Genomic DNA, 22272 nt, shown 5'->3' with positions numbered 1-22272 from the left:
TAACCTGATGGAATTGGCTAGATAGTACCCTCCCACCCACAATACAAAAACAAACAAAGAAAAGAGAGAGTTTAGTAGTCAGGGTTCGCCTGTCTGAAGGGAGACACTGAGGTGAAACCACATACCTGGAGGGGCTCTGTGACATAAGAGAGTTGGGGTCAAAGCATCCAATGTTTTTGGGTTCCTTTATTTTGAAGTTTCTAACCTTAGATATCTTCTGATTTTCAGAGGTGCAACATACCCACATATCCCATTAAGTTCAATGGGAATTGTGGGTACTCAGCACTATTACACGATAAGGCCCAAGCTTTTTCAAGCTAGAAAACTTTTAAAAAGTGAGGTACTTGGAACTAGTGAGCACTTCTGAAAGCATAGGCTTGATCCTCTCTGTGCCTAAGTAGTAAAATGATACACCTCTACTTGCCTATATCACAGGAGTGTTATGCTGGCTAATTAAGAGTTCAGTGGTCTTCAACTGAAAGAACATATATCACAGAATTACAGGCAGTGAAAGATGCTTGAGGAGAAGCTCAGTTGACATTCAATTAAGCCTCTCTTAATTCTGGTGGAACTGAGATTATGGCAACAACAAAAGGCTCTATGGTCACTACTAATAGGAGTGGGTAGGAAATGCAGAATCCCCTCCACATTCCTCCCCCTGGCATCCCACAATTCCAAGTTATGTTTCTTCAGTAAGGCTTTATTTCTGTAAGTTTTTCAAAACTCATTTATTACAGGAAGAATTAAAAAAGCCAAGGGCACCACACAACACAAAGCAAAGCAACCAACTAGCCAAATGAGGAATCCTACCTTCTGCAAGAAGACATCTCCATCTGCCTATTGAGTTTCATGAATTCTCTCTTATAGTCTGACCTCTCAATACCAGCCCTGCTTCATTACTTCCTCATTAGAATCTGTGTAAAGCCTGAAGAGGGAGTTAACTTCTTGTATGCAGGACATCAGATCGGATCTTAGGCCCAGGTTTTCAGAAGTGACCAGTGATTTTAGAAGCCTCCATTTTCAGGTACTCCAGTTGAGACTCCTTAAAGGCACTTGATTTTCAGAAAGTACTGAGTACCCATCCTCTGAAAATCAGGTCCCTTTATATTTTCTCAGTCTGGACATCCGAAAAGTGTAGCACTCAAGCTCATTAGCTGCTTTTGAAAATCTTGGCATAAATTTATAGCATAATTTATTTTTTGTTCACATTTTCTTGGAAAAGCCTCATTACATTAGTTTTCCCATCCCTGTCTACAGAGCATTTCCTGAAAGTGATATTTTGGGGAGTTCCCTCCCCCCTCCCCGCAGTTTGCCATCATTTTTTATTGTTGGACTACAACATTTCTTCCACCATTCACCTTCATAAGACTACCCAAGATTTTGTTGAGTTTGGATACAAAAACAAAGATTTTAAAAAATAAATACGGTACCTTGCTCATATAAAACCCACTCTGGCTAACACTCAGTGCTGGGCACAGTTCTTCCTGCTGTGAGTAACGCAGTTACAGTCATCAGAACTACTGATGGAAGTAACCATTACGGTCAGTAGCAGGATCTGATCTGCACCTTTTCCCAAAGTATTATGAAGATTGCTGGATATAGTTGACTCCCAGGTTGATTCATATTTTTATTACTCCATTTTACACAATGCTTCAAGGGCCCAATTCTGCCAACACATATGCATGTTACAGTCCCATTTAACTCAGTAGGATTACTCATGTGTATACCTAAGCACATGCATAAGTAATTGCAAGATGGTGTCTTATATTGCAATGAGAGATAGGTAAAGAAATGAAAACATGATTCAAATAATTTCACTGCTTTGTAGTGCTTTATTTCTTTTATTGTTATTATGGTTGAAGTAGTTTTAGCCTGTAAAGTCTCAATCCTGCATGGTGCTGAGCCCTCCGGCCCTGATTCAGCAAAGAATTTATGCATATGCTTCATTTGAAGCCTGTGAATCATCCCACTGAAGTCAAACTCAGGTCCAGTTTTCAAAATTCAAATCCAGGTACAGTAACTGAACAATTTTTTTTATTTCTGACTCGTATGCATGTCTAAAACTGAACTTTTCTACTTTAATTGATAGTAACCAGGAAAGCTTTTGCTGCTGTTAAATAGTCTGTGTTTGCCATGCAAATTAACTATCAGAAACGTATGTTCTCAGTAAATTTAACTTCTTGATTTACACTTCCCCCCACACGCACCCCCAAAACCACACATAATGTGTGTCCGGTTTGTCCAGGTAGTGTATGGAGAACCCACCAGCCAGAAAGCAATAGAGACCAGCTGGTCTACAGTTGTGATTTTCTAGAAAATCCTAGGTTTATACATTTGGGATCTGAGACAACTCCCACTGAAATCCCTGTAAAGATTCCCTTTGACATCAATGGGAATTTTATCAAACTGGTCAAAAGCAAAAATGCAATTTTTGAACATCAGAGATCAAAGTAGTCCATCCATTCCAAAGGGAACAGGCTCCCCAAACCATCTACTACTCACCGTTACACTGAATGACACCGAAGTTTGTGTGCACAAGAAAAGTTGGGGCTACTTTACAGACTAACCAGGGCAGTAACTATCCAAATTTATTGACAAAGGAGGGGTGAAAACGTACCCAGATGCTGATGGCCTGTGCAAAGCCCTTTGCATCAATTAAGCTCTGAGGTGAAGCTATGTTGGGGTCCTTTCTTCACCATTCCAGTGCAGGTACCTCACATAGTACTGTCCTCTGTAGTAGCCTGAGTATGGGTAAGAGGTGTGTCATAACATATTTCCCAGATTTGCACCTTAGCATCCAAAACATGGGTGTTAGCATGAAAACCTCCAAGCTTAGTTACCAGCTTGGACCTGGTAAAGCTGCCACCACCCAAAAAATTAGAGTGTTTTGGGGCACTCTGGTCCCCCTAAAAACCTTCCCTGGGGACCCCAAAGACCCAAATTCCTTGAGTCTTACAACAAAGGGGAATAAACCATTTCCCCCCCACACTTCTCCCTTCCAGGTGTTCCCTCCCTGGGTTCCTGGAGAGATACACAGAAGCAAGCTCCGTGAATCTAAACAGAGGGACTCCACCCTCCCCGTTTCCAGTCCTGGAAACACAAGTACTTCCCTTTTCACCCAGAGGGTATGCAAAGTCAGGCTTAGTAAATCTAACACAAAGAGATTTTCCCCCTGACTTCTTCCTCCCACCAATTCCCTGATGAGTTGCAGACTTAATTCCCTGGAATTCCCACTAAAGAAAAACTCCAACAGGTCTAAAAAAGACAGCTTTATAAGAAGAAAGAAAAATACATAAAAATGGTCTCTCTGTATTAAGGTGACAAATACAGGGTCAATTGCTTAAAAGAAATATGAATAAACAGCCTTATCCACAAAGAATACAATTTAACACATTCCAGCAACTACACACATGTAAATACAAAAAACCAAACAATGTAAATCTACTGTCTTATCTCTTTGTACTTACAACTGGGAAACAGAAGATTAGAAAGGCAGGAGACAGAAAGATCACTCTCAGAGCCAAGAGGGTCAGACACAAGACAAAGGACAAAGAACTCACACCCAAAACTTCCCTCCACCCAGATTTGAAAAAGTCTTGTTTCCTGATTGGTCCTCTGGTCAGGTGTTTCAGGTTACTCCTTTCCAGGTGAAAGAGACATTAATCCTTAGCTATCTGTTTATGACACGCCCCCCAAATTGCAGACAGTGGGAAACCTCACTGGTGGCGATTTCCCCCTAGAACTTTAAAATAAACAGATTAATATAACACATCCACCTTTACATATACCACTAAGTATATAACTAACAGACTTTTACATTTTAAGAACACTTTTTAACTACTGGATTCTGGGAAACTCTCACGGGAGAGAGCATCAGCTACTTTGTTAGAAGCTCCTGAAATGTGCTGAATTTCAAAATCAAAATCTTGGAGAGCTAAACTCCAACGAAGAAGTTTCTTGTTGTTCCCCTTGGCAGTATGAAGCCACTTTAGTGCAGCATGGTCAGTTTGTAGCTGGAACCGCCATCCCCAAACATATGGGCGTAGCTTTTCCAGGGCGTACACAATGGCATAGCATTCCTTTTCACTGACTGACCAGTGACTTTCCCTCTCAGACAGTTTCTTGCTGAGAAACACAACAGGATGGAAGTTGTGATCCGTTGCTTCCTGCATGAGAACTGCTCCTATACCACGCTCAGATGCATCCATGGTTACTAGGAATGGCTTAGCTATCTGTTTATGACAAGGTGAAACAAGGGATTTGTTTGAATGTATTTGGTGGCTATGGCACCCCACGCAAATGATACAGGAGGGATAGAGCTGTTCTTCCAACCAACAGACTGAAGTAAAGGCATGTGTGGAGGGTCTGCTCTGCAGCGCCATGCCCTTTCCCTGGGATTGTGGGTCCCCAGTCCCTCTTCACTTTAACCACACAAAGCCTGCTTCACAGACACCCAGCCTTTGATATCAGATGAGTGAGTTTCATCCTGGAAGCGTTAGGCCTAATAAAGGTTTTCAGACTTACTGGGAGATTCATGAAGTTGACAGGGATACATTCCTCACACTAATGTGTTTTTGACAGTACAAGACAGAAGCAGGATAAAAGCTGTGGCCTCTACACCTATATTAAGACCAGACCTTGGTAGTAAAAACACCACCCTTAAAAATACTAAGCAATAAGATGGTTAAAATTAAATGAAAAATAGCTACTACTGTAATAACAATGACTAAATCTTCTAAGTCATAAGAGCTCAGAGCAAGAATAGAGAGTAGCACCCAGGAATCTCTTTAAAAAGAACCCATCACGTAGAATAATGATTTAACAATGTCTATGAATATCAAGCAGCCTTTTCAGCTTTAAATCCATTTCCTGGCTGTTCTAAAACAAAGCTTTAGAATTATTTCATTCACTGTATGCTATTTTAAGAAAGTAAGCGGGGGTGGGGGGGAGAGGGAATGCCCTATAGGTGTTTACTCGGAAAAGACTTACAACAAAACATTGCAGCAACAAAAAAATTCCAGAATAAAATGTTTACAATCTTTGTTTTAGTATATTCTACTAGGAACTATTTTTCACAGTGGAAGGATCTGTGTAATAAAAAGAAAGGGGGCAGTTTTTTTGGATATCACCTTTGTATCAAAGTAAAACAGTCCCTGGCTTGTCTCGTGGTTCATCTCTGGGCCCTAGACTCTAGGGGACTAGGTCAGAACAGACCACAAATAAATCTATTTCTATTTTAATGGGGAGTGTGTGTGCATATATATAGCAATCTGATAATACCATGGGTGAGCTGTTAGAATCTTCATGTCTCAGATGATATGGCCTACCCTTGTACTACTGAAGCCAGTAGGATTTTTGTCATTGACTTGTATGGCAGCAGGACTGGATCTGTATTGACTGAACTTGTGGCTAATAAAAGCTATTTAATGCTTATCCTGGACGTACACTTATCTAAAGTTCTAAACCCTGCAATGAACATATGATAACCCAACCGTATCTCAGATATATGGGGATTGTTATCACATGGTGCCTGCCTATGCATGGTGTTTTTCACTGTGACTTAATCCTGCTAATATTAAAGTAGCCATTTTAAATATTTATTCAAATTCCAATTAGAATTAATCTCCCTTGCCCCCAAACTCCAAATAAAGGAGGAGTTGGAAGGGAGAAAATTAAATAATAATCACAGAATGATTGTTAATATAGATTTACAAGCGCATTGAAATGCAAATAAAATATTTACACAGAAGAAACAATGCTTTTAGAAACTATGCAATCTACATTACAAGTAACAGCGACTAATTTTCCACACATTCCGGTTTATAATAGCTAAGCATGTACACACCAATGGAAGGGAACAGAATTTTCATTATGAAATTATTTAAAAATAAACATGACTATAAATGATCTATTTGTATCCAAGCTTCAGTAGATCTAAAATGAAAGCCAACGAGCAAGATGGTGCAGAGCAATATTGCTTTCAGACATTGATTTAGGTACTGGTGTGACTTCCAGTTTATGACTCCAGTTTTAACAACAATAATGAAAACAAAATCCCCACCTAACAGCACTTGCGAATTTTTGCTTTCTTAGAGGGCTGTTTCTCTCTCTCTCTCTTCAATTTACAATGTAGTGACCATTTATTGCTTCTGTGATGCTGGCTTTGATTTTGTTCTTTGCTTGGTAATTTAAGACAAAGAGCCACACGGCTGTTGTAAAGACATAGTCTGTGCTGAGTGGACGTGCAGAGTGGCACCTTCCTATACTGATTCACCCAAAATGACCCCCTGGGTAGCTGGGGAAGCATATGCCACAATATGGGCTACAATACTTTTTCACTGTGTGTACTATGAACTATATTAGTCAGGGCTAGATTAAGGCATAGGCACATGACTAGAGCTCAGGCTCCTTAGTTATGGGATGACATCAGAATCCAAGATTTCATGTTAAGAAAAAATATAGAGGATATCTTATCTTTTTTATGCTGGATTTCTACATTTCTAGGTGGCTGCTGTCTGCAAAGGCACATGTCATTTTGTGAAGCAGAATGGATGGGGCATTTTATAGAGGAGACAGCACAATCCTCTCATGAAGATGTTGTTATTGTCCTATCTTGTTTTGCTGTTTTGTCCTCCAATCTAAAATAAGTCATTCAGATCAAAAAAGTACACAGTTGCTCTTCATGCACTGAAGACATAACAAAAACATTGTGAAATCTATGTGGAGATGAAGCATTGCAAAGGTTCAAATCCATCTCCTGTGCAAAATGCAGCCAATCTCATTTTAAGAGATGTTTTATTTTATCTAGAGCTCAGATGCTAAATAAGCTAATGTGAAAGATAGAAGGAAAATAAGAAAGAATTAAATAGAAAACCCAATAAAATCACATAGAAATTAGTCTAAGAATGAGCCCTCTGCTACAAATGTCAATAAATTAATTTAAACATTCTAGTGAAGATTGTTACTCTCAATGAAAGTCCAAAGGGTTTTTCTATAAGCAGAATTATGACATGTAAAAATGGAAATTTTGGTGTTCTCACAAATCCATCAAATTGGTCAAGAAAGACACTTTACAGTTTGCACCAAATATACCGATGCTCTGATGAAATATTCAACTCTGGAAAAATTCTCTTTGATCCATTTGCCACAGAAGGAAATTCTCCATATTTTGCTATGATTTTATATTATTTTTTGCTGGGAAAGATATTTTTCCACCTGTGAACACTTACTGTTGGTCTGTCTTGTTCTAGTTGAAATGACTCAAGCAATGGGGCTTTCACCACTTCTCTTGTGAGACTTCTCCACAGTATTCCACATTTACAGACAGCTTCTTTGCTCGGTTTCCGCTCACTGTTCCCTTGGACCACTCTACACAATTCCTTTCCCTCCCAAACGTTTATGTTCTAGACTGCACTTGGGCTCTGGTCCTGCACTACAGACATCAATACCAGTGGTAGTTTTACCATTGACTTCAGCTGGGAAAGCATCAAGCTGTTGAGCTGTTAGTGGTGGGGTTTGAACAGTTCATCTAGTCTACTTCAGTCTGAGCTCCATGTTGATGCACTGTTCTTCTAACCACTTCCACATGAGACATTACCAAGTTTTCAACCACAGACCCTCACATCTATAAGTGTAACCCTTCTGCCCCTCTGAATTGGCAGCAACAAGGGCCGGGTTCAGTATCCAGGGGTTCTGTTTCAATAACACAATGCATAACCAGCTCGAGCCCCCACCCAGTGACCTGGGACACTTACATACCACACCCCCTTGGCACCTCTAGGAGGCAATACTTTCCCTCTCGCAAGCACGGAGTCTGAGTGTAGCAAAATCTTTTTAATAAAGGAAGGAGACAATGCGGCATCCCACTGGAGAAACACCACAAACAGGATTATAACACAAACCATAAACAAACAAAAAAAACCCACCCCCAGGTACGTTTGGCAATGTCCTTTTCCCCTTAGGGTCTTAAGTCCAATCACCCCGAAGTCCAACAACCCAAAAGTCTCTGGTCAGTGCCACCCCAGAATTCAAGAGTTTATCTGCAGAGTTTTACCACCCCTCAGCCTGGGTGGAAAGGGGGGGGAGTCCACACAGGGTGTTAAGGGGCACCTTACATGGGCCAGGGCCAACTGCTCCGCCTCTCCATGGAGTTCTGCTGCAGCCTTCACCACAACCAGCTCCACCACACCAGCTGTGCTGCTCCTCCAGCTGTCCCTGCAAACCACTTCACTCCGCTCACTGTTCCATGGGCTGCTCCAACACACTGTAAACTGCTCTGCCAGGCGCTTAACAAGAGGTCTTCAGGCTCCCCCACTAGTTAACACAGCACTCCATGATCTCAAATTTAGCTCTTAGCAGGGGAGCCCTGGTGCTGGTGCACCATTGGCCCAACATGAATTCAGCTCAGCAGTCTCTAGATAGACTCCTAATAGAATCAAAAATTAGCTCTACTCTTTAACATTGGAGAGAGAGAAGGATGTGCAGTTGGTGTTCCAGACCCTCAAAAAGCACCCATACCATCAGATACACACACCAGTCTCCAACCTCTCTCAATTCATGGGGTTTTGGAACCCATGTCCCATGTTTAGCAAGTACCACCCAACTGAGGTTGAGTCATTTCTGTCACAAAGCAGTCCCACAGCTCCCCATTCACACAATCAGGGTGACAAACTTTTTTTTTCCTGCCCCAATAACAAAGAAATTGGGGATCCCAGAGCTGTTAAAATCACCATCCCAAGCTGCTGTGGGGTTATGCTAAGTGTGGGGGGGGGGTGGATGCCAATGCAAATTCTTGAAATTCTTTCCACACTCTCTACAATTCACCACCAGATGTCAGGGTAGTGCTCATCCTGACTCTGCTTACATAAGCATCAGTCTCTAATGCTCGAGCTAAAGGAGTAGGGCTCAAGTCTCATTTACACTAAGTCTACTTCACATGGCTGAGTGTTTAAAGGGGCCCTAAAAAGGGTGAAAATGTAATTTTCATTATGTTGTGGTAGACCAGCCTTCCTCTTTTGTGGCCCAGCTCCTAGAAAGCAGGAAACACCATGGTCTTCTAGTATAAATTCACATTTACTCTTCTCAAATACTTGCAGGTTGTTACCATAAAGTGGCCTTTTAATTGTATGACCAAACTGTCCATACTTAGTTCATTTAGTATATTGCTCATATTTCAATACTCTAGTCTTTTAATCAACTTTTGCTATTAAAGATAATTAGAGTCGCTATTAGTGCTAACTAGAAAATTAATGTTTTCCCATGACAAATTTAGACTTCTCATGAATCAAACAGAAAATTGAAAAATATGTTTGTTTTTTCAAGAAAATGTCAAAATTTCCCATTGTGTCCAAAACTGCATGTACTTTTACCAGTGTTCATTATTCTAAACTCTTGTGAGTTTAATACAGAGCTGAATGCTAAAGCATTTTCTGCAGAACACCAATTCTGCAAAATTCTGGGAAGAACCACCATCTGTAATAGAGACTCTTCCTGCAGGATCTCACTAGTTGTCTCAGACCATCACATTTTTAATCCACCTGTAATAATTGTTTTCCACATCACAAAAAGCATCACACTATCATTGTCTCACATAAATGCTGAACTGTGTGGTATTCCAATAACTTGAAGACTATTCAGGTTTAAATGCAAATAAAACTTTTATTCAAGGAGTTTTATGGGCATCCCTTCTCTAGGTTTCTCCACAATGTCCAAGTGCTCCTCCTCTTCTCCTTTAAGCTCTGTTTCCTGGTTTCTTAAAGGAGCCACGCCCCATAACCACGTACTACATTGTCTCCCTCCAAACACTTTTTAAAAAATTATACAATTTAAATCTTCAAAATTCCAGTAACTCCTTCAGATGTTTCACTATAAAGTCAACCAACCTGGAGGCCCACAGGAGCTTAAAGGTCTGTATTTCACCCTTGGGACACCAGCAGCCAGCGGTGGCGGGATTAGAAGCAAATGGATCCTCTAACAGAACAGACTAAACTTCTGTTGGGGCAGGCAGTATCCCTTCAGCTGCTGATGGTGCAATGGGGATTTCTAGACACATTTCACCTTTTATGGACTCCTGTACCTGGAATAAATTACTGATATGACAATAGGACCCATTGTGCAATTCATGTGACCACTCCTAGATGTCGTGTGGCCTGTACTGGAATTGAAAGCCATGATCCAAATTTGAACCCCTCGTGTGATCTGTGTAGACATACCCATTGCCCCACTGCCAGCATCTTCACCTATCCCTGTTTGTCATCGGTGTAACCTTTGGAGTATGCCTGATACTTTTGTATGTAGTTGTGAACCTCTCATGGACCTATATTCCTGGGATCCTTAAGAAAGAGACTAATAAATCTAATTATAGGCACAACTCTCACCCCAGGGACTGAGCTGAAGCTTTCTGGGGAACAGCCCAATAATGCTATAATACTGAGCAAAGAGTTTGCAGAAACAGCAGGCATATCTTCAATGTGGGATTAAATCTCTTTATACCCCTGTTATCCTGAGGGTGGTGTCTAGGAGTAAAGACAGCCTGGATCCCTTTATCTGCTAGGAAGTGGATGAAACATGCAGCAACAAACAGTGGTCTATTATCAGTAATTATTGTGTGGGGATAACCCCACCTAGAGAATCATTCCTCTAGCTGATCACAGACAACTCATGTTGCTCCTAGGCTTTGAGCTGCTATCTCCAGCCATTTGGAAAAAAGATCATAGGCTACTAACAGAAATCACTGATGCTGTGAGGTAGGGATTATTTTTCCACATATGTATAGCTTTATGGACAGCCACAGCCTAGGAGGCAGCGAAGTAGGGATCATAAATACAGCGGTTGGATGATAGAGTTTTTCACTCATGGGTCTCAATTTCTGACCAACTCTTGAATTTGACTATCAGCTCCTAGCCATCATTCATTGTGTGACACCTCTGCTTCATACGTACCACTCCAAAGTGCCCTTTGTGGGCAGTGGCCAGCAACTCAGTCCGAATGGCCTCTGGTACTACCTGAGAGCCCCAAAGTAGACCATCATCATCATCCCATGGTGAAAATTCATGTGTCACATGAAAATAAGCCTCCAAATTATGTGGAACAGTCTTTGGCCAACCCTGGCAAACATATCTGAGAACTTCTTATAACACTACAGCCTGGGGCAGTGCCTCTAACAATGATTTGGGAGTGACAAGAGAGAGGTCACTCAGGTCTAGGTTGACCAGATAGCAAGGGTGAAAAATCACAATTGTGGGTAATAGGCACCTATATAAGACACAGCCCAGAATATGCGGACTAGCCCAATAATAGCAGGATCACCCTAGACATTACTATCCTCCTCCTGGCTCGTAACCCCCCTTACCGATGATTAATGCCACGGGAGGGGTTGGCCAGTGGATCCACTCATGGACAATGCTCACAGCTACAGCAACAGTGGAGATTAGAGGAGACCCTGGGAACTGTGTCTCTCCAATCATTCCCCAGAAGGTGGATTTCTGTGTTCTGCAAGTCTAATACTTTAAAGCCCAGTATCTAGAACAGATCTAATGGAATGCCTGAGAAGACTGGCCCCAGAACTGACCACATAAAACGGGAATACTCCCATTTCACATATGTGATGGAGAGACTGATCAACCCCACAAAAGGATTTTCACATTGCCAAATCTGGATTGGGTGGACTGTGCTGGCCACAAGGCAAAATATCTACAGTATATGGTATAGTTTATGATACTCTTGCTCCAGTGTCCAACAGCAGCAACTCCACCTTGACTAAATAGCAGGGGCGGATTTCAAACCTTTTCCGGGCCCGTGTCACTGAGTCAATCCCCTCAGGCATGGAATTTTCTTCCGTCTCCCGGCTGGTACAGAATGACAAAATAGTCAAGTTTTCCAAATTAGCAGCACATTTCTCTCTGGGCTGGACACTCCCGGAGCTCCTAATGGTGAGGGGCTCAGCCACAGTTGCTGTAGCAAGAACTCATGTTGGCACCCTCCTCCTGCATCTGTTGACTATTGGGGCAGTGCCCTATGTCACCCACACAGTTACCTAAACCTCTGCCAATATGCTGTACTGGGGTAGCTGCAGCGGTGGATGGTGTGAATGATGCCCCCCAAAGAAGAACCCAGAGGGGTCTGGGAAAAGGTCTGAGCCTCTTAAGTTGCAAATTCAAACAGCCAATCACCACTGCCCTGGGGAGTGTCAGAGAAGCTGGTTCCATCAGGAGACTCTCCACAAGCGTGGGGATGAAATCTGCTAAATAAACTGATTCCAAATCTTCCCATCAGCTAGGGGTGCAAATCTGCACATAACTGTTAGCTCCTGGAGGCTGGCTACAAAGTGATGGACCGAGTTGTGCTTGCTGATGAAATTTAATGCATTCAAAGCATAGAATTGGGTGGAAGTGTGCTGCTAGTGCCCTTACTGCCTCCTGATACAATATGTCAGTCTCCAGAGTGGAAAGGATGTGAAAGCCTTCGGTACCTACTGCACAGAGTAGGAGTTCATGCCGTCAAGCTTCAGGTGCCACTTCCAGGCCGCCACTTTGAGTACACATTGAATTCTGTGATCCATCAGGTCCAAGGCAAGGATGGGTCCCCTGGTAGCATCAGGAATGAAGTAGGTGAGGTCATGGAGACTGGGAGGCACACTTGGGGTTGACATCCTTGTCGCCACTATAGTATTTCAGTAACCTGAAGACCACTCAGGTTTAAATGCAAACAAGAAAAAACTTTTATTCCAGGGTCCTCTCTCTAGTGGCATCCTCTCTCTAGGTTTCTCCATGACCCCGTCTCCTCCCCATCCAGGATCCACCTCCTGTTTTTTTTCAAAAGAGGCTCACCTCATAAGCAGCCTTTTCCAAATACTACATGCTACAGTAAATATTTGACTGTGTGAGGGATTCTTTTGCCAGTGTACATATGAGTGCTTAACATTTGCTGCCAATTAAAATAATAAATAAGCAACATGAACTATACAGATTAGAGACGGGTATAATTGTCCTTTATAGTTATACAAATGAGCGGTTGTCTATCTACAGGGAAGAGAAAAACTAGACTGGAATTCATTTCCACCTCCCATGGTGCAATTTTTTATTATTTTTTTCTGTGCTACAATGGCTAAATACAAAGCCTAAGACAGAACAAAGCAATAACATCACACTGAAGTATTCCCAGAATTGGAGCCATGGGCAAGCAACGCTACATATTGCCAGTCCCCAGTTCAAGTCTTCTTACAGCCCTCTAGGCATTTCCAGACTAAATAGCTTTTCAAAGGGAACAGCACATTAGCAGTCCCTTTGAGACACTCTGAGTAGTGCTACCGTAAATAAATCTCAGTTTAAATTATGTTAATAAAGCTGTGAGCCCAAAAGAAATTATTTATCAGAACTAGCACAGGACCCTAGAGTTTATGCCTTTTTTACATCAAATACTCTCTCTGCCATCCCAAACTTCTCCAAAAAATCTTTGGCGATATTTCATTAGTGACATGGAAGCCGTGGTCTTGTTCCGCTTGCCTATGATCAGCTGCAGTCTTTAAATCTCTTGAATTTTATGGCTTCCCTAGGTCAGATGCCCTAGTAGCCATCCAGCCACTCTCTGTAATACTGAGGAATCATAAAATAGCAGGGTTGGAAGGGACCTCAGGCAGTCATGTAGTCCAACCCCCTGCTCAAAGCAGGATCAAGTCTCAGACAGATTTTTGTCCTGGATCCCTAAATGGCCCCCTTCAGGATTAAGCTCACAATCCTGGGTTTAGCAGGCCAATGCTCAAACCACTAAGCTATCCCATCCACAGCTACAGCCCCAGCCTAGTCAAAACTGAGAACTGAGCCACTGCCACAAACGAAGACTGCCAGATTGTTTTGACTCAAGGTGTATTGTTGCAAAAAGTTACTGCAAGGCTGTTTTAATTAGTACTAGAGCATGGAAATCTCCATTACTTAGATTGTAAACTCTTCGGGGGCAGGAAGTATCTTTGGTTATACAGTGCCTAGCACAATGGGGCTGCAGCTCCTAGGGGCTACAGCCACACACATATGAATTACAATGCTCTGCTTTCCTTTCTTCAGCGCAGGTATCTCACAGAAGGTAGGACGTATGACCAAGTAGAGGGGAAAGAAGTGGATGAAGTTTATTCAAACTAACCCCAAACATTTGGTTTTGGGTTGAGTTTGCGCCAGTGCTTTCTTGTTTCTGATGATGTTCACCAGCGGCTGCTCTGCTGAGAACACTTTGTGCTGCTAGAAAGGAAATTTGGGCTACGAGAGAGGAATCTGATTCCTAGATCAGGTAGACATACTTACAGCCACTTGCGTCAAGCTAGCCTGCTAAAAATAGTAGCGTAGGTCTAGTAACTCAGGCAGCAGCAATGCTTGCATGAGCTATCAACCCCAGGTGCAAATTTGCCTGAACCCCATGGGGCCGCACTTGGAGCAGCTAGGCTGGGCCACCACTGCCCTGTGCTACCCTTGCTACACTACTATTTTTAGCAGGCTAGCTCAATGAGAGATAGCATAAGTATGGGAAATGCACCCCTAATTCATTGCCTTAGGTTCAGTTTCCAGTCCCAGTCTCATATCCCTTGGATGTGCCGTACACTTTGCTGCTTGATGAAGGCAGTGTTGCTTCACAGGATGCCATTCAAAGATGACTGAATGGCATTGATGAAGCTTGAAAGAAGTTTGTATTTGAACTTCCTCATTTAGAAGAATGACACTGTGATAGGGGGGTCTGATTCTGATCTCACTCACACCAGTGCAAATCAGAGGTAACTCGAGGAAATTGACGGAGTATTGAGGTTAGCGGAATTATAGCAACATTAAAACCAGTTCATAAGTGTGTGTGAAAATCTGTGGGGAGGGGATGAATGCTCATGCACCAGAACTGCATGCATGTTCACAGACCCATTGTATGAGAATAACAATCATAACAAAAAATCAAGGGTAATCTCAGATTAGAAATGGGTACATTTAGTTTTGACAGTAAAGGTGGGAGTCATCTTTTTGGCTCTTACTAATCATTTGATTCTGCTCCTCCATAATTCATAGCTTTTCACAGCATATTGAATCATTCAAGACCACTCATCCTTTCGTCTTCATCTATTTATTTTAGTTCTAAAGGGGTTTTTTGTGCCTAGGAAGAAATGCAAAAGAGCCACTTAGCATTTGAAGGAGAGCTGCAAACAGCTATTTCAAGGCTTTTGTTCTACAATAAAAATAAAGAGCCCAAGGAGGAGATTTTTTTCAAATTTGTTTCAGAAAAGGACTTTTCATCATTAAAATTTAAGGGCCAAATTTTCATCTGGTGTAAACTGGTATAGGTCCACGGAACAATACAGATTTATACCAGTTGAAGATTGAAAGTGATGAACTCTGCAACTGAGAAGAGGAAAGAAACCATGTGACAGATGCTTGCCACGTCACTTAACACAGTCTTCGAAGATGCTTAGATACTATGGCAAGAAGAGATGGAAAAGCATTAGAGCAGAGTAGGGAAAAGAGAGCTTCATCACCATAACTTGCTAGGAAGTTTTCGACAATCTGCTTGGGGAAAAAAGGGACATGGAGTCAAAAAAGGCTTGGGTGGGGGGAGAATTCTGTGAGATAAAGAAAGGCATTCAACTATTGCAATGATAGCTTTAAAAAAAATCCTGACATAAATGTTCCCACACAGAAGCTCTGGGTGAACTATTAGCAATGAACAATTTTACAATTGCAGCCCATCTGTTTGTGACTTATCCACAGACAGACTTTGTTGTTTTTATAAGGATTTGTTTATTCAAAATCATTTGATGAATAGTTTATGTGACCATATTTCAGCCCATGGATTGATTCTGTACAGGACAGTCATTGCAGCTATTACTTCATGTATTCACTACAAGCTCTATGGCCTGTGTTATGCAGGAGGTCAGACTAGATAGTCACATTGGTCCCTTCTAGCCTTATAGTCTATTGCTCTATGAATCTGCTCTTAATTCATGGCATACTTTAGAGCTCACAGGGGGCTCTCTGCAGCTGCAGGTTTTGGCATGCGAGAAGTGGGGTTGGCAGCTGCAGGCCAGGCCTTCTGCTTGGTACTCAGCACAGCAGCCAGAGGTAAGACAGTATTGACTCTCCCCCGACAGAGGCTCTGGGGGCAGCTGCAGCAAGGGGAATTCCTGGATCCATGCTGCCAAGGAGCCAGGACAGGGCTGTTCAGGGCCTTTGTGGGATAGCTCTGTGCATCCCTGGGGTTTGTAAGCCACTCCCTCACCCCTTAAGAGGAAACACAGCAGGGGAACATTACAGAGCTCTCTGCCCCTTATTACAGCATGGGGGTAGAGTGGGGAGACCTGGTCCTAGGATGCTGCTGCAGGCCTGCTTCCAAATGATGACATCAGCTACCCCTTGCTTCCCACATTTTAAAATATAAAGATACTGAGCAAGGACAAAAGATTAGTATTAGGGCTGTCGATTAATCACAGTTAACTCACGCAATTAACTCAAAAAATTAATTGCGATTAAAAAAATTAATTGTGATTAGTTGCCGTTTTAACCGCACTGTTAAACTATAGAATACCAATTGAAATGTATTAAATATTTTGGATGTTCTTCTACATTTTCATGTATATTGTATTCTGTATTGTAACTGAATTCAATGTGTATATTATTTTAATTACAAATATCTGCACTGTAAAAATTATAAACAAAGAAATAGTATTTTTCAATTCACTTCATACAAGTACTTCGTCAGGAAAGTGCAACTGGAAATTGTAGATTTTTTTTGTTACTCAAAAGCAAAACAATGTAAAACTTTAGCAACTACAAGTCCACTTAGTCCTACTTCTTGTTCAGCCAATCACTGAGACAAACAAGTTTGTTTACATTTACGGGAGATAATGCTGCCCTCTTCTTAGTTACAATATCACCAGAAAGTGAGAACAGGCGCTTGCCCGGCACTTTTGCAGCCGGCATTGCAAGTTATTTACATGCTGTCATAAACAGATGGTTAAGGGTTAATGCCTCTTTTACCTGTAAAGGGTTAAAAAGTTCACCTAGCCTAGCTAACACCTGACCAGAGGAACCAATGGGGGAACAAGATGTTTCAAAAGGAAGGAGGGAAGTTTTTCCTTTATTTAGAGTTTCAGTTTCAGCCGGAGTGAAAAAGATCAAAGAACCAGCCTCTTATCAGAGTAGTAAGTTTTAGAAAGGAATAAATAGGTTTATGTTTATTTTCTTTGTAACTTGTCTTGGTACCATTAGGGAATTATCAAAATTGGGTATTTGGGTATTTTTTTTGTGTAACTACATTTGTGCCCAGGGGAACATCCTCTGTGTTTTAAATCTGTTGTCTGTGAGAGTAGCTGGTATGCCAATCTCTCCCAGAGGGTTTTCTTTTACCTTTCTTGTATTAAAAACCTTCTTCTTAATACCTGATTGATTTTTCCTTGTTTTTCAGATCCAAGGGGGTTGGATCTGGATCCACCAGGAGTTGGTGGGAGAAAGGGAGGGAGATGGTTAATTTCTCCTTGTTTTAAGATCCAAGGGGTTTGGATCTGTGTTCACCAGAGAATTGGTGAAGTCTCTCAAGACTATCCAGGGAAAAAGGTGGTACTTGAGGGTGGTGGCGGCGATACCAGATCTAAGCTAGTAATTAAGCTTAGAAGTGTCCATGCAGGTCCCCACATCTGTACCCTAAAGTTCAAAGTGGGGAAGGAACCTTGACATATGCCAGATATGTTAAACATTTGTATGACCCCTTCATGCTTCAGCCACCATTCCAGAGGACATGCTTCCATGCTGATGACACTTGTTAAAAAGAAAGTGTTAATAAAATTTGTAACTGAATTCCTTGGAGAGAGAATAGTATGTCTTCTGCTCTGCTTTACCCACATATTTCATGGTATAGCAGTGTCGGATGATGATCCAGCACATGTCGTCATTTTAAGAACACTTTCACTGCAGATTTGACAAAAGGCAAAAAAGGTACCAATGTGAGATTTCTAAACATAGCTACAGCACTCGACCCAAGATATAAGAATCTGAAGTGCCTTCCAAAATCTGAAAGAGACAATGTGTGCAGCATGCTTTCAGAAGTCTTAAAAGAGCAACAGTTCGATGTAGAAACTATAGAACCAGAACGACCAAAAAAGAAAATCAACCTTCTGCTGGTGGCATCTAAATCAGATAATGAAAATGAACAAGTGTTGGTCTGCACTGCTTTGGATTGTTATCGAGCAGAACCCGTCAGCAGCATGGACACATGTCCCCTTGAATGGTGGTTGAAGCATGAAGTGACATATGAATCTTTAGCGCATCTGGCATGTAAATATCTTGTGATGCTGGCTACAACAATGCCATGAGAACGCTTGTTCTCATTTTCAGGTGCCATTGTAAACAAAAAGCAGGCAGCATTATCTCCTGCAAATGTAATAAACATGTTTGTCTGAGTGATTGGCTGAACATGAGGTAGGACTGAGTGGGCTTGCAGGCTCTAAAATTTTACATTGTTTTATTTTTGAATGCAGTTTTTTTGTACATAATTCTACATTTGTAATTCTACTACTTTCATGATAAAAAGATTGCACTACAGTACTTGTATTAGGTGAATTGAAAAATACTATTTCTTTTGTGGTATTTTACAGTGCAAATACTTGTAATCAAAAATATAAAATAAGCACTGTACATGTATTCGGTGTTGTAATTGAAATCAATATATTTGGAAATGTAGAAAACATCCAAAATATTTAAATAAATGGTATTCTATTATTGTTTAACAGAGCAATTAATCACATTTAATTCTTTTAATTGTGTGATTAATCGCGATTAATTTTTTTTATCGCTTGACAGCCCTAATTAATATATTTATATTTAGGTCCTAATAGCGTTCTTGGCATCCTTTCTACACTGCAGTGACACTGATATGTCAGCAACACCCTAGTGAAAATAAGCGCACACAGAAAAGTTCCAACAACTGCCAGCTGTTAGTTTGACAGATAGCAAGTATCTTTCCTTATGTGCCATGTAAAATAACGCTAAGAAAACCTAGTTTATGTTATGGTGAGATCTGCCAGGAGATCTACAATGTATGATTTCCCACCATCATTTAATTCTGATGGAAAGACAAAACCCTCTCTCACTGCCTGTAGCAATGGTTCACTAGGATTTTATGGGTCAGTTACAGAATTCTCATTATTCCTACTATCTGGCAGAAGCTTGTGATTTTGGATACCCAACCTGAGACACCTAAAAGAAGCCCAGTTTTCAGATAGAGCTGAGCACTTGCCCAAGGAAAACTATGCCCCTTTAAAGTATCTCAAGTTGGGCACTCCAAACCACTAGCCCCTTTGCTACTGCTCTTTTATCCCAGTCTCCTCATAGGCATCCACTGCAGAAAAGTAAATCTCTCCTTGTCAGTAATGAGTGATTACAGCATCTAAAGGACATGAAAGAAGCAGATTGTGGGACTGACACATGGAGACACACTTTATTTTACCTCCTGATTGCATGGAATATTGTAATTTAAATTACAATTGTCCAGCCAATATTTAATTTCATAATGTGGTATTTGTAGTCATGTGTAACCAGTCTTCAACTGTTACAGAAAATCTCTATTATTTCGTAGAGTCCTGTGACACCTTATAGACTAACAGACATCTTGGAGCATGAGCTTTCGTGGGTGAAGTGGGTATTCACCCATGAAAGCTCATGCTCCAAGACGTCTGTTAGTCTTTAAGGTGCCAAAGGACTCTTTGCTGCTTTTACAGATCCAGACTAACACAGCTACCCCTCTGACACTATCTATTATTTCGGTTGTGTCTGGAAGTCCCCGGAGCAGTTGACTGGTTCAAGATTTTGGGACTCTGCTTACCCAGACACAGACCTCATTTTATCTACTTACAAATTTCCAATGTCCTTACCACCACAGTATATAGGTGCCAAGATACATAGCCTATTGTGAGTGAAAAAATCATAAGAGTCGGCAACGCTGTGAAGAGCCGACAAAGGAAGGCACACACAGAGCACAAGAAATTGTATTGGTCCAACAAAACCCAGGAATTACACTACACATGGTTGAGTGCCATCTACTGGCACCTTATCTATTGCCTAGGAGATACTTCTGTAACAGTATTTGCTACTTCTGCATGAGCTGCTCAGGGCTAACAAAGGCACTGTCTCCCAGTCTATATGCTGTTGTGTTGTGTGCTGTTGTGCGTGTGTAGCACCCTTGACTAATCCCCAGGCTTATTAATCATAGCCTAGCCCAGCATATTTAAAAACACATTTTCATTCTCCGGGAAATTGTGGACATGTGTTGTACAGAGCAAATTCCCTCTGAACAACCCAAAATCTTATTTTGATCTGTCTCTTTTGTAAGATAGTAATTTTTCCCCTCTCCAGCTGTTTTGGCCAGTCTGTTTTACAGATGACATGGAAGAGTCAGGTATGTCCCTCAATACCTACATCATATGCAGGTTGAAGAGTACACACAGAAAACTGTAGTAACATTAACTGAGTGTATTACTTGCTTTTACTACTGATCGTGATGCAGGGAAGAGCCTTGAACATTGCTGCATGTGCCTAGAAGAGAACACAGACCCTAGTTCTGGTTGAGTAAGAGAACACAAAAAGCTATTTCTTAAAAGCAAATCAGCAGAACCTGCCGTCTTTCTTCACTATGTCCTCTTTGAGAAGACTAATCAGAAGTGCAGGTGTGGTTGTGGAGTGCCATATTCTGGCTGAACCAAGCTGCATCAAACTGAAAACTAGAGGGAAGCAGCAGCAGCAACATACAGAAAAGGAGAATTGATCCTTCCCAAGGGAAAGTGAAGCATCTAAGAAGAAATCTATAGAGTACCTTTTCAGCAGGTGAAAGCTGTGTTGTAACAGACTGAATCGGTAATTCTTTATGCAGACACAAATACTAAAGGCTAATCTGTATGTTATACACAGACCTGCATTGTGTATCTGTATTTATTATTAATTATTATTATTATTATTGTTACTATTTGTATTATGGTAGACTCTAGAGAAGGGGTAGGAAACCTATGGCACGGGTGCCGAAGGCGGCATGTGAGCTGATTTTCAGTGGCACTCACACTGCCTGGGTCCTGGCCACTAGTCCTGGGGGCTCTGCATTTTAATTTAATTTTAAATGAAGCTTCTTAAACATTTTAAAAACCTTATTTACTTTACATACAGCAATAGTTTAGTTATATATTATAGACTTATAGAAAGAGACCTTCTAAAAATGTTAAAATGTATTACTGGCTCGCAAAACCTTAAATCAGAGTGAATACATGAAGACTCGGCACACCACTTCTGAAAGGTTGCTGACTCCTGCTCTAGAGATTCTAATTCCAAATTAGGGTCCTCATTGTATAGGTGCTGTATGAAACAGTGTCTACCCTGAAGAACTCACAATCTAAATAAATGAGGCAAAGGAAATATTTTACAGATGGAGAATGGAGGCACAGAGAGATTAAGTGACTGCTCCATGGCCACACAAGAAGATTTTGACAGAACTAGGTGCTGAACCCATATTTCCAGAGTCCCAGGCCAGTGCCTTAACCAAAAGGCTACTTTCCCCCTCTGTGTAGGTGCATTGCTAAAGATGTAGCCCCAGGGGGAACTCAGTTGCCCCAGCCAGAATTCCTCCTGGGGCTTCCAAAGGGTTGAGGTAGAATGCTGCTGCTGCAGCAGCTCTAGCACACTTTAAACAGGTGCAGGCTGGAAGAGCCCCTGAGAGCCCAGCCAGATGTGCTATAGAACTGGCCAGGAAACAGAATTTCACTTCCATGAAAATTTTTGAAATTCTGGAAAAAAAATCATCCCAAATGGGGTAAAACCCCCAAAGCCTCAAACCGCTGCAGAATTTAAATGCCACAACATTTTGTTTCGTAACAACTGAAACATTCTTCCAGTAGAAATGTTTTGGTCTTTCCAGAACAAAATATGTTTCCTGAGCTCCCATGCTTCCCAGAAAACTGGAAGACCTGGGAGCCCTGGCTTCATGGTAGTGTGCTAGGCAAGCTGCCAAGAAGCCAGAAAAGCAGGCAGGTGGGTGGTGAGTTGTGAGGAAACCTGCCTAGATTCTGTCAAAAGAGAGTAGAAAACATGCTCCCACAGAACTTTTCACTTTGGATGAATCTGATTTTTCTGATGGGAAAATGTTCTGTCAGAAAATGTCCACCCACTCTCCAGGGCAATGACCCTACCTTCGTCCCATCCGATCCTGTCCCTTTTGGGGATGCTCTCACTACTGGCACTACTGACATAAATTGGTAGCTCTTCTCTCCAGCCACAC

The sequence above is a fragment of the Gopherus flavomarginatus genome, chromosome 1 (assembly GCF_025201925.1).
Source record: "Gopherus flavomarginatus isolate rGopFla2 chromosome 1, rGopFla2.mat.asm, whole genome shotgun sequence".
In the NCBI taxonomy this organism is placed as follows: Eukaryota; Metazoa; Chordata; order Testudines; family Testudinidae; genus Gopherus; species Gopherus flavomarginatus.
This window is presented reverse-complemented; position numbering follows the sequence as displayed.